This window comes from Rhinolophus sinicus, chromosome 18 (assembly GCF_057876585.1).
Source record: "Rhinolophus sinicus isolate RSI-liver-muscle chromosome 18, RSI-T2T, whole genome shotgun sequence".
Taxonomy (NCBI): domain Eukaryota; kingdom Metazoa; phylum Chordata; class Mammalia; order Chiroptera; family Rhinolophidae; genus Rhinolophus; species Rhinolophus sinicus.
The window spans coordinates 79,341,893-79,354,153 of NC_142518.1; positions in this window are offsets into that span (position 1 = coordinate 79,341,893).

Here is a 12,261-nt window from a genome sequence, read left to right on the forward strand (position 1 = left end):
GGAAGCTACTCGTCCGGGGCCTCTGGCCCACCACTGGCATCCTTGCCCTCCTTGCAGGAGCCAGGTCGGCCGGTGGGCTCCCTGGGGCCTTGGGGGCCACGGGGAGCCCGGCACGCGGTGCCCCCGTCGCGCGCCGCGGTCCCAGCCGCCACGGAAACCGGGGACAAGGGGGAGGTGGCGGGCGCCCTGACGGAGGCAGCGTTTTCCAGACCCGCTGGAGAATTTCCTGCTTCTCTGCTGCTGGACCCAGACACGGAAGAGGCACGCAGGGCAGGGGCATGGCACCCTGAGAGTGAACAGCCCTGTCTGGCTTCCTTTTGCCCGCGCCGAAGGGAGGCCGGGTCCCAGGCCCCACGAGTGTCCCACGCGGCCCTGGCTGTGCCCTGTGGCCCAGGGTCTCCCTAGCCACCGGGCCCTGGATCCGAGCGGACCAGACCACACAGGGCTAGGGTCCGTGCTTGGAGAGGGGCTTCGCCCTCCGGGCTGGGGTGATGGAGGCCGTGGGTCCGCACTTCTGCTCCGGAACGCAGGAACCCTGAGACGCCCTGTTCCTCGGCCACGGCCAGAGAAGGCAGGCCGAGGCCACCTGGGGCTGAGGTCCAATCCGATGTCGGAGGTCAGGACCTGACCGCGGAGCTGGGTGGGGAGCGTTGGCCCCCGAAGGCTGTGCGCACCTGAGACCGAAGGCCGCTGGGCAGTAGGGGCAAGGGGGACCTCACAAACCTGAAGAGAAGACGCGGGGAACACGGGAGCAGGTTTCCGCACCCGTCCACGAGCGGCGAAAGCACAGGGACACCCCCCCCCCCAAAACACACACACACACACACACACACACACACACACACACACGTTCTTCCCGACGGGGCCTCCCTGGAACGCCGGGGATCTCATCTGGGGAAACGAGCGGGTGCCCGGCCCAGGCACGTCGTCGTTCCTGGCCTCGGCAGACACTCGCCATCAGCGGTGGACACTGCAGCCGGCGGAGAGGAGGGTGGGGGCATCTCTCTCAACCGAGCAGCGGACAGAGAGCCTGAGGCAGAGTCTTGAGGCCTAACCTTGGTTCCCTGGCCTCGGGGAGCCGGCGTGAGTGGAAGCCAGGGCCGTTCCTTCTCGTGGCCCAACTGACACTCAGGGCCTCCTGGGGAAGTTGGCCAAGAAAGGCCGAGTCCGCAAACGCTCCACTGCTCTGTCCTCCAGGTCCTCTACCCCTGCTGCCCTCTCCTGCTGGGCAGGTGCGCCCGGGATCCCTGGGAGCCCTGGCCACCAGCCTCTGCCAGGATCCTGGAGACCCCGGGACACTGGCACGACAACTGCTGCCGACTGCATTCCTCGGCCCAGGAGAAGGCCTCCTCCCGCCCTGACCAGGGCCTGTGCCTCCCGGTCGGGGCCTGCGGCTCCGGCTGGGTCGCGGGCCCCCTTGGCACGGGGTGACCAGGCTGCGCATGGCGTGGATGAGCCGGCCAGAGCAGCGTGGCTGGGCCCGCCTCAAAGGTCGCCAACGGGCCACGCAACTGGGCTCCCGATGCAGGGGGCAGAAGAGTGGGGGGTAGGAGTGGGTGGAGGAGGACGGTGGGGGGTGGGGGTGGGGGTGGGGGAGCGGAGGGTGTCTTGGGACTGGCCTGGCCTGGCCGCCACGCACAGCACCGCGGGCCGAGAGTGGCTTCCAGGGCGCTGGGACCGCCCGGGCCGAACCCGTGTTTGCTCCGAAGGGGACGGGACACGGGGCAAAGGCCCTCGCGCCGCTGGCTCGGGCTCCTTTCACAGCAGCTTCCTCTAGTCCCGCCGGGACAAGGCGGCCGCCGGGGTCCCGAGTGCCCGCCACGCCCGGCGCCCGAGCCCGCGGGCCCTGTGCCCACGCCCGACTCTACAGCTTGAGGGGGGCACGGCCCGTGCCTGGCCGAGCCCTTGACCTGAGGGGGACACGGGCCCCCGCCGACGACCTCACCCCTTCATCACCCTCCTCCCCAGGAAGGGAAGAGCATGGTCCCCGGGAATCCGCAAAGCAGGTCCTCTTGATGGCAGTATCGCCCCACGGAATGCCAGCCTGCCCTTCCCCCGCACCCACCCGAGTCCTCTCCCTCCACCCTTCGCTAAGGGGGAAGAAAACTAAGCCAGGCGAAAACTGAAACAAACAAAAGAAACCAACGACAAGGCACAAGGGCTGTCGGAGAGGGCCAACAGGAGGTGGCCAGGGAAGCTGGCCACTTTGGGGGTGTCGGGGAGGGATGCGCCTCCCAGTCCGGCGCTCCACCCTGCAGTCCCTCCAACGCGTGGGGTCCCGTGCGGCTGCTTGGGGGACCAGGAAGCCATGACTTCTCACGGGGCCAGCCGGGCAGCGAACCGGTATCCGGAGCTGCACCTCTGGCAACCTGGGTCAGCCCCTGACATGGGGAAGCACGGCCACACGGTCCGAGGCACACGCAGCCAGGGCTGGCGGGGCTCACTCAAAGCGGGGCCTGACTGCCACACCCCCCCCCGGGGGACGACCTGACCGCGGGACCTCCAGCCGACCCACTCGGAGGGGTAGCGGTAGCGGCGCACGCCATCCCCACCGCTCACCTCTCTCCCCTGCCCTCAGCAGGTTTACACACTCTTAACATTGTCTCAGCCGCCCGGCCCAAGTCCTCGCAGGCCCGCTGGATACCCCCTGGTGCAGTGTACGGCGGCCCGAGAGCTAACAGGACAGGAGACGACGGGACGAACGGGCATGGAGGTCACCACCTCAGGCGCAGGGGGCTCAAGGACTCACAGGCCGGGCATGCCTCGAAGGGTCCGCTCCGAACACTCCCCACGAGCGGCAGGGTGTGCTGCTCCGCCCGCCACTGGACGCGGCGGGAAGAGGAACCGTCGGGTCGGTGGCTGCTGTCCTGAGGGGGCCGAGGCCTGAACCGGGCCCGGGCCCGGGCTCGGGCTCCGGGCCGGACCCGGGTCCAAAAGCTCAAACTCGCCGCAGCTCCACCGACTCGCGGGTCAGCGGGCACCAGCTCTCTCCTGTCTGCCCCCCAACACCCTCCTGCACACAGTTGCGCAGGAGTGACTGTGGGGTCCCGGGGGTGGGGGGCTAGGAGGTGTAAGGGCGATTGACCTAGGATGTGGCCAAGTGACGCTTCGCCCAACCGCTTTCCTCGGGAAAGCGTATGCTGGTCGGGCCCACTGGCACTTTCGCCAGTAGCGCTCGGGACGCCGCCCCCTCGCCAGTTGAGTCCAACGTACGAGAGAGGAGACGGCGAGAGAAGAGAGGATCCTGGTGTCCGGAGAGAAGGGACACGTGAAATAACCTACGCTCCCACGCCCAGGCGGGGGGGGGGGGGGCAGGGGGGCGGGCGAGGGCAAGCGGCCCTCGGTCCCCGGCGGAAAAGACAGGGACAGGACCGAGCAGGACCGGAGGTCCACTCCGCACAGACATTGACAAGGCCTGGGGAGCCAGATGCTGTGAGAGCCGCCATGAGCGAAAGAGCATAGCTCGCGGCGCGGGCCTCGTGGGGACACGGCGCAGGCCACGGGGAGAGAGGGCCCTCTGGGCCCGATGGCTGTCATTGGCCTTAAAGCCCAGAAGCACACGGGTCCAAGGAAGGCAAGATCATATGCGGTTCAGCCCGCAGCGACGCGGTTGGGAAACCGAGGGACAAGTTGGGAGCAGTGATCGCGCAACGCCAAGGGACTGACTCCTGCCTCGATGGGGGCAAAGTTTTCACCCACAGTGCCACGTACCAGGCGCTGGCAAGGCAAAGTACAGGAGAGAAGAAACTTTACATCGGTGCCCGCAGGCAGGCGCCTGCACGCCTACACAAGTCGTGCGTGTATTTCTGCATCCGCGCAGGGGTGGGTGGGATGCATGACGGCTTTGGTTGGACCGGGCAGGGGGCGCTGGGCGGGCTGGGGTGGAACACAGACACACTCCCAGGGAGACCTATCCGGAACGGGCCGCTGAAGAAATGGCCCTCACCGAGGTCTCCTGCCCGGGTCGATGTTGACCCTGGAGTCTCCACCTGTCCCGTCGTGCAACCCCCACGTCCACCCACAGCCCACAACCATTCTGGGGCGCTCTGGGGGAGGGGGGGGGGCGCACGGGATGGCACGCGACCCTCGAACTGCGGTCACCGCGCCCCGACCACCACCAGGCCCCAAGCCCGGGTGAGCAGGGGCAGTCTGCCACCCAGGCTTCTCACCTGACCGGGCCCTGTCACCTCCTCTGCGGCCGCCACAACGGCCTAGTCCCTCTTGGGGCCTGCTCGTCCAGCCAGAGGCGGCGGCGGCCGCACGAGAGAAGAGAGGCAGGGATGCCCGGAGGAGGAGAGGGCAAGCAAGGCCAGATCCCCGGGCCACGTGCCACCTGCACCTATGTTTATGGGTCGGTGCCCCGGGAGAGCTGGGCTTGGGCCCCGGAAGGTCCCCAGGGATATCCCTGAGCAGGTGTACAGACGTTGCAGGGACCCTGTTCCCCGGGAGGGTGGACTTGTGCTCCCTGAGAGACGGGGAGAAGCATCCCCGGGGGCGTGCAGTGCCTGGGATGTCCTCCTTAGGTACACTCGGACCCCCCCCCCCACCAGAAGCCAAAGGCAGACACAGCAGCTCCCCCAGCACCCCAGTGGAGCCAATCCCACTCGGGAAGCTGGGGTGGCTCCTGAGGCCTCGCTGGGGCTTTTTTGACTCACAAAGGGCGGAGGGAGAGGCCGGCCTCTCCAGGGCGGCCCCATTTCTGGAGCCACAGTGCCACCAAGCGGAATCATTTTCAGCGCGGCCTGCGGCACCTGGGTGTTTGCCCCAAGCCAGGGAAGGCCTGTGCTGGCCGGCGGGGAGGGTCTGGGGCACCGAGGGCGTTGGGTCCCAGCGCCGGCGCCGGCCCGCCTGCCGGGCGGCCGCACACCTCCAGAGTGCGCCCGAAGAGTCGCACGCAGGGCCAGGAGCCTGACTTGCCCTCCTAGCAGCCCCGGGCTCCCCAGTCGCGGCTGGAGGCGTGGCCTCGGCTGCCGCCATGTTCCAGCACAGGCAGGGGAAGCTACTCGTCCGGGGCCTCTGGCCCACCACTGGCATCCTTGCCCTCCTTGCAGGAGCCAGGTCGGCCGGTGGGCTCCCTGGGGCCTTGGGGGCCACGGGGAGCCCGGCACGCGGTGCCCCCGTCGCGCGCCGCGATCCCAGCCGCCACGGAAACCGGGGACAAGGGGGAGGTGGCGGGCGCCCTGACGGAGGCAGCGTTTTCCAGACCCGCTGGAGAATTTCCTGCTTCTCTGCTGCTGGACCCAGACACGGAAGAGGCACGCAGGGCAGGGGCATGGCACCCTGAGAGTGAACAGCCCTGTCTGGCTTCCTTTTGCCCGCGCCGAAGGGAGGCCGGGTCCCAGGCCCCACGAGTGTCCCACGCGGCCCTGGCTGTGCCCTGTGGCCCAGGGTCTCCCTAGCCACCGGGCCCTGGATCCGAGCGGACCAGACCACACAGGGCTAGGGTCCGTGCTTGGAGACGGGCTTCGCCCTCCGGGCTGGGGTGATGGAGGCCCTGGGTCCGCACTTCTGCTCCGGAACGCAGGAACCCTGAGACGCCCTGTTCCTCGGCCACGGCCAGAGAAGGCAGGCCGAGGCCACCTGGGGCTGAGGTCCAATCCGATGTCGGAGGTCAGGACCTGACCGCGGAGCTGGGTGGGGAGCGTTGGCCCCCGAAGGCTGTGCGCACCTGAGACCGAAGGCCGCTGGGCAGTAGGGGCAAGGGGGACCTCACAAACCTGAAGAGAAGACGCGGGGAACACGGGAGCAGGTTTCCGCACCCGTCCACGAGCGGGGAAAGCACAGGGACACCCCCCCCCCCAAACACACACACACACACACACACACACACACACGTTCTTCCCGACGGGGCCTCCCTGGAACGCCGGGGATCTCATCTGGGGAAACGAGCGGGTGCCCGGCCCAGGCACGTCGTCGTTCCTGGCCTCGGCAGACACTCGCCATCAGCGGTGGACACTGCAGCCGGCGGAGAGGAGGGTGGGGGCATCTCTCTCAACCGAGCAGCGGACAGAGAGCCTGAGGCAGCGTCTTGAGGCCTAACCTTGGTTCCCTGGCCTCGGGGAGCCGGCGTGAGTGGAAGCCAGGGCCGTTCCTTCTCGTGGCCCAACTGACACTCAGGGCCTCCTGGGGAAGTTGGCCAAGAAAGGCCGAGTCCGCAAACGCTCCACTGCTCTGTCCTCCAGGTCCTCTACCCCTGCTGCCCTCTCCTGCTGGGCAGGTGCGCCCGGGATCCCTGGGAGCCCTGGCCACCAGCCTCTGCCAGGATCCTGGAGACCCCGGGACACTGGCACGACAACTGCTGCCGACTGCATTCCTCGGCCCAGGAGAAGGCCTCCTCCCGCCCTGACCAGGGCCTGTGCCTCCCGGTCGGGGCCTGCGGCTCCGGCTGGGTCGCGGGCCCCCTTGGCACGGGGTGACCAGGCTGCGCATGGCGTGGATGAGCCGGCCAGAGCAGCGTGGCTGGGCCCGCCTCAAAGGTCGCCAACGGGCCACGCAACTGGGCTCCCGATGCAGGGGGCAGAAGAGTGGGGGGTAGGAGTGGGTGGAGGAGGACGGTGGGGGGTGGGGGTGGGGGTGGGGGAGCGGAGGGTGTCTTGGGACTGGCCTGGCCTGGCCGCCACGCACAGCACCGCGGGCCGAGAGTGGCTTCCAGGGCGCTGGGACCGCCCGGGCCGAACCCGTGTTTGCTCCGAAGGGGACGGGACACGGGGCAAAGGCCCTCGCGCCGCTGGCTCGGGCTCCTTCACAGCAGCTTCCTCTAGTCCCGCCGGGACAAGGCGGCCGCCGGGGTCCCGAGTGCCCGCCACGCCCGGCGCCCGAGCCCGCGGGCCCTGTGCCCACGCCCGACTCTACAGCTTGAGGGGGGCACGGCCCGTGCCTGGCCGAGCCCTTGACCTGAGGGGGACACGGGCCCCCGCCGACGACCTCACCCCTTCATCACCCTCCTCCCCAGGAAGGGAAGAGCATGGTCCCCGGGAATCCGCAAAGCAGGTCCTCTTGATGGCAGTATCGCCCCACGGAATGCCAGCCTGCCCTTCCCCCGCACCCACCCGAGTCCTCTCCCTCCACCCTTCGCTAAGGGGGAAGAAAACTAAGCCAGGCGAAAACTGAAACAAACAAAAGAAACCAACGACAAGGCACAAGGGCTGTCGGAGAGGGCCAACAGGAGGTGGCCAGGGAAGCTGGCCACTTTGGGGGTGTCGGGGAGGGATGCGCCTCCCAGTCCGGCGCTCCACCCTGCAGTCCCTCCAACGCGTGGGGTCCCGTGCGGCTGCTTGGGGGACCAGGAAGCCATGACTTCTCACGGGGCCAGCCGGGCAGCGAACCGGTATCCGGAGCTGCACCTCTGGCAACCTGGGTCAGCCCCTGACATGGGGAAGCACGGCCACACGGTCCGAGGCACACGCAGCCAGGGCTGGCGGGGCTCACTCAAAGCGGGGCCTGACTGCCACACCCCCCCCGGGGGACGACCTGACCGCGGGACCTCCAGCCGACCCACTCGGAGGGGTAGCGGTAGCGGCGCACGCCATCCCCACCGCTCACCTCTCTCCCCTGCCCTCAGCAGGTTTACACACTCTTAACATTGTCTCAGCCGCCCGGCCCAAGTCCTCGCAGGCCCGCTGGATACCCCCTGGTGCAGTGTACGGCGGCCCGAGAACTAACAGGACAGGAGACGACGGGACGAACGGGCATGGAGGTCACCACCTCAGGCGCAGGGGGCTCAAGGACTCACAGGCCGGGCATGCCTCGAAGGGTCCGCTCCGAACACTCCCCACGAGCGGCAGGGTGTGCTGCTCCGCCCGCCACTGGACGCGGCGGGAAGAGGAAACGTCGGGTCGGTGGCTGCTGTCCTGAGGGGGCCGAGGCCTGAACCGGGCCCGGGCCCGGGCTCGGGCTCCGGGCCGGACCCGGGTCCAAAAGCTCAAACTCGCCGCAGCTCCACCGACTCGCGGGTCAGCGGGCACCAGCTCTCTCCTGTCTGCCCCCCAACACCCTCCTGCACACAGTTGCGCAGGAGTGACTGTGGGGTCCCGGGGGTGGGGGGCTAGGAGGTGTAAGGGCGATTGACCTAGGATGTGGCCAAGTGACGCTTCGCCCAACCGCTTTCCTCGGGAAAGCGTATGCTGGTCGGGCCCACTGGCACTTTCGCCAGTAGCGCTCGGGACGCCGCCCCCTCGCCAGTTGAGTCCAACGTACGAGAGAGGAGACGGCGAGAGAAGAGAGGATCCTGGTGTCCGGAGAGAAGGGACACGTGAAATAACCTACGCTCCCACGCCCAGGCGGGGGGGGGGGGGCAGGGGGGCGGGCGAGGGCAAGCGGCCCTCGGTCCCCGGCGGAAAAGACAGGGACAGGACCGAGCAGGACCGGAGGTCCACTCCGCACAGACATTGACAAGGCCTGGGGAGCCAGATGCTGTGAGAGCCGCCATGAGCGAAAGAGCATAGCTCGCGGCGCGGGCCTCGTGGGGACACGGCGCAGGCCACGGGGAGAGAGGGCCCTCTGGGCCCGATGGCTGTCATTGGCCTTAAAGCCCAGAAGCACACGGGTCCAAGGAAGGCAAGATCATATGCGGTTCAGCCCGCAGCGACGCGGTTGGGAAACCGAGGGACAAGTTGGGAGCAGTGATCGCGCAACGCCAAGGGACTGACTCCTGCCTCGATGGGGGCAAAGTTTTCACCCACAGTGCCACGTACCAGGCGCTGGCAAGGCAAAGTACAGGAGAGAAGAAACTTTACATCGGTGCCCGCAGGCAGGCGCCTGCACGCCTACACAAGTCGTGCGTGTATTTCTGCATCCGCGCAGGGGTGGGTGGGATGCATGACGGCTTTGGTTGGACCGGGCAGGGGGCGCTGGGCGGGCTGGGGTGGAACACAGACACACTCCCAGGGAGTCCTATCCGGAACGGGCCGCTGAAGAAATGGCCCTCACCGAGGTCTCCTGCCCGGGTCGATGGAGACCCTGGAGTCTCCACCTGTCCCGTCGTGCAACCCCCACGTCCACCCACAGCCCACAACCATTCTGGGGCGCTCTGGGGGAGGGGGGGGGGCGCACGGGATGGCACGCGACCCTCCAACTGCGGTCACCGCGCCCCGACCACCACCAGGCCCCAAGCCCGGGTGAGCAGGGGCAGTCTGCCACCCAGGCTTCTCACCTGACCGGGCCCTGTCACCTCCTCTGCGGCCGCCACAACGGCCTAGTCCCTCTTGGGGCCTGCTCGTCCAGCCAGAGGCGGCGGCGGCCGCGCGAGAGAAGAGAGGCAGGGATGCCCGGAGGAGGAGAGGGCAAGCAAGGCCAGATCCCCGGGCCACGTGCCACCTGCACCTATGTTTATGAGTCGGTGCCCCGGGAGAGCTGGGCTTGGGCCCCGGAAGGTCCCCAGGGATATCCCTGAGCAGGTGTACAGACGTTGCAGGGACCCTGTTCCCCGGGAGGGTGGACTTGTGCTCCCTGAGAGACGGGGAGAAGCATCCCCGGGGGCGTGCAGTGCCTGGGATGTCCTCCTTAGGTACACTCGGACCCCCCCCCCCACCAGAAGCCAAAGGCAGACACAGCAGCTCCCCCAGCACCCCAGTGGAGCCAATCCCACTCGGGAAGCTGGGGTGGCTCCTGAGGCCTCGCTGGGGCTTTTTTGACTCACAAAGGGCGGAGGGAGAGGCCGGCCTCTCCAGGGCGGCCCCATTTCTGGAGCCACAGTGCCACCAAGCGGAATCATTTTCAGCGCGGCCTGCGGCACCTGGGTGTTTGCCCCAAGCCAGGGAAGGCCTGTGCTGGCCGGCGGGGAGGGTCTGGGGCACCGAGGGCGTTGGGTCCCAGCGCCGGCGCCGGCCCGCCTGCCGGGCGGCCGCACACCTCCAGAGTGCGCCCGAAGAGTCGCACGCAGGGCCAGGAGCCTGACTTGCCCTCCTAGCAGCCCCGGGCTCCCCAGTCGCGGCTGGAGGCGTGGCCTCGGCTGCCGCCATGTTCCAGCACAGGCAGGGGAAGCTACTCGTCCGGGGCCTCTGGCCCACCACTGGCATCCTTGCCCTCCTTGCAGGAGCCAGATCGGCCGGTGGGCTCCCTGGGGCCTTGGGGGCCACGGGGAGCCCGGCACGCGGTGCCCCAGTCGCGCGCCGCGGTCCCAGCCGCCACGGAAACCGGGGACAAGGGGGAGGTGGCGGGCGCCCTGACGGAGGCAGCGTTTTCCAGACCCGCTGGAGAATTTCCTGCTTCTCTGCTGCTGGACCCAGACACGGAAGAGGCACGCAGGGCAGGGGCATGGCACCCTGAGAGTGAACAGCCCTGTCTGGCTTTCTTTTGCCCGCGCCGAAGGGAGGCCGGGTCCCAGGCCCCACGAGTGTCCCACGCGGCCCTGGCTGTGCCCTGTGGCCCAGGGTCTCCCTAGCCACCGGGCCCTGGATCCGAGCGGACCAGACCACACAGGGCTAGGGTCCGTGCTTGGAGACGGGCTTCGCCCTCCGGGCTGGGGTGATGGAGGCCCTGGGTCCGCACTTCTGCTCCGGAACGCAGGAACCCTGAGACGCCCTGTTCCTCGGCCACGGCCAGAGAAGGCAGGCCGAGGCCACCTGGGGCTGAGGTCCAATCCGATGTCGGAGGTCAGGACCTGACCGCGGAGCTGGGTGGGGAGCGTTGGCCCCCGAAGGCTGTGCGCACCTGAGACCGAAGGCCGCTGGGCAGTAGGGGCAAGGGGGACCTCACAAACCTGAAGAGAAGACGCGGGGAACACGGGAGCAGGTTTCCGCACCCGTCCACGAGCGGCGAAAGCACAGGGACACCCCCCCCCCCAAACACACACACACACACACACACACACACACACACGTTCTTCCCGACGGGGCCTCCCTGGAACGCCGGGGATCTCATCTGGGGAAACGAGCGGGTGCCCGGCCCAGGCACGTCGTCGTTCCTGGCCTCGGCAGACACTCGCCATCAGCGGTGGACACTGCAGCCGGCGGAGAGGAGGGTGGGGGCATCTCTCTCAACCGAGCAGCGGACAGAGAGCCTGAGGCAGCGTCTTGAGGCCTAACCTTGGTTCCCTGGCCTCGGGGAGCCGGCGTGAGTGGAAGCCAGGGCCGTTCCTTCTCGTGGCCCAACTGACACTCAGGGCCTCCTGGGGAAGTTGGCCAAGAAAGGCCGAGTCCGCAAACGCTCCACTGCTCTGTCCTCCAGGTCCTCTACCCCTGCTGCCCTCTCCTGCTGGGCAGGTGCGCCCGGGATCCCTGGGAGCCCTGGCCACCAGCCTCTGCCAGGATCCTGGAGACCCCGGGACACTGGCACGACAACTGCTGCCGACTGCATTCCTCGGCCCAGGAGAAGGCCTCCTCCCGCCCTGACCAGGGCCTGTGCCTCCCGGTCGGGGCCTGCGGCTCCGGCTGGGTCGCGGGCCCCCTTGGCACGGGGTGACCAGGCTGCGCATGGCGTGGATGAGCCGGCCAGAGCAGCGTGGCTGGGCCCGCCTCAAAGGTCGCCAACGGGCCACGCAACTGGGCTCCCGATGCAGGGGGCAGAAGAGTGGGGGGTAGGAGTGGGTGGAGGAGGACGGTGGGGGGTGGGGGTGGGGGTGGGGGAGCGGAGGGTGTCTTGGGACTGGCCTGGCCTGGCCGCCACGCACAGCACCGCGGGCCGAGAGTGGCTTCCAGGGCGCTGGGACCGCCCGGGCCGAACCCGTGTTTGCTCCGAAGGGGACGGGACACGGGGCAAAGGCCCTCGCGCCGCTGGCTCGGGCTCCTTTCACAGCAGCTTCCTCTAGTCCCGCCGGGACAAGGCGGCCGCCGGGGTCCCGAGTGCCCGCCACGCCCGGCGCCCGAGCCCGCGGGCCCTGTGCTCACGCCCGACTCTACAGCTTGAGGGGGGCACGGCCCGTGCCTGGCCGAGCCCTTGACCTGAGGGGGACACGGGCCCCCGCCGACGACCTCACCCCTTCATCACCCTCCTCCCCAGGAAGGGAAGAGCATGGTCCCCGGGAATCCGCAAAGCAGGTCCTCTTGATGGCAGTATCGCCCCACGGAATGCCAGCCTGCCCTTCCCCCGCACCCACCCGAGTCCTCTCCCTCCACCCTTCGCTAAGGGGGAAGAAAACTAAGCCAGGCGAAAACTGAAACAAACAAAAGAAACCAACGACAAGGCACAAGGGCTGTCGGAGAGGGCCAACAGGAGGTGGCCAGGGAAGCTGGCCACTTTGGGGGTGTCGGGGAGGGATGCGCCTCCCAGTCCGGCGCTCCACCCTGCAGTCCCTCCAACGCGTGGGGTCCCGTGCGGCTGCTT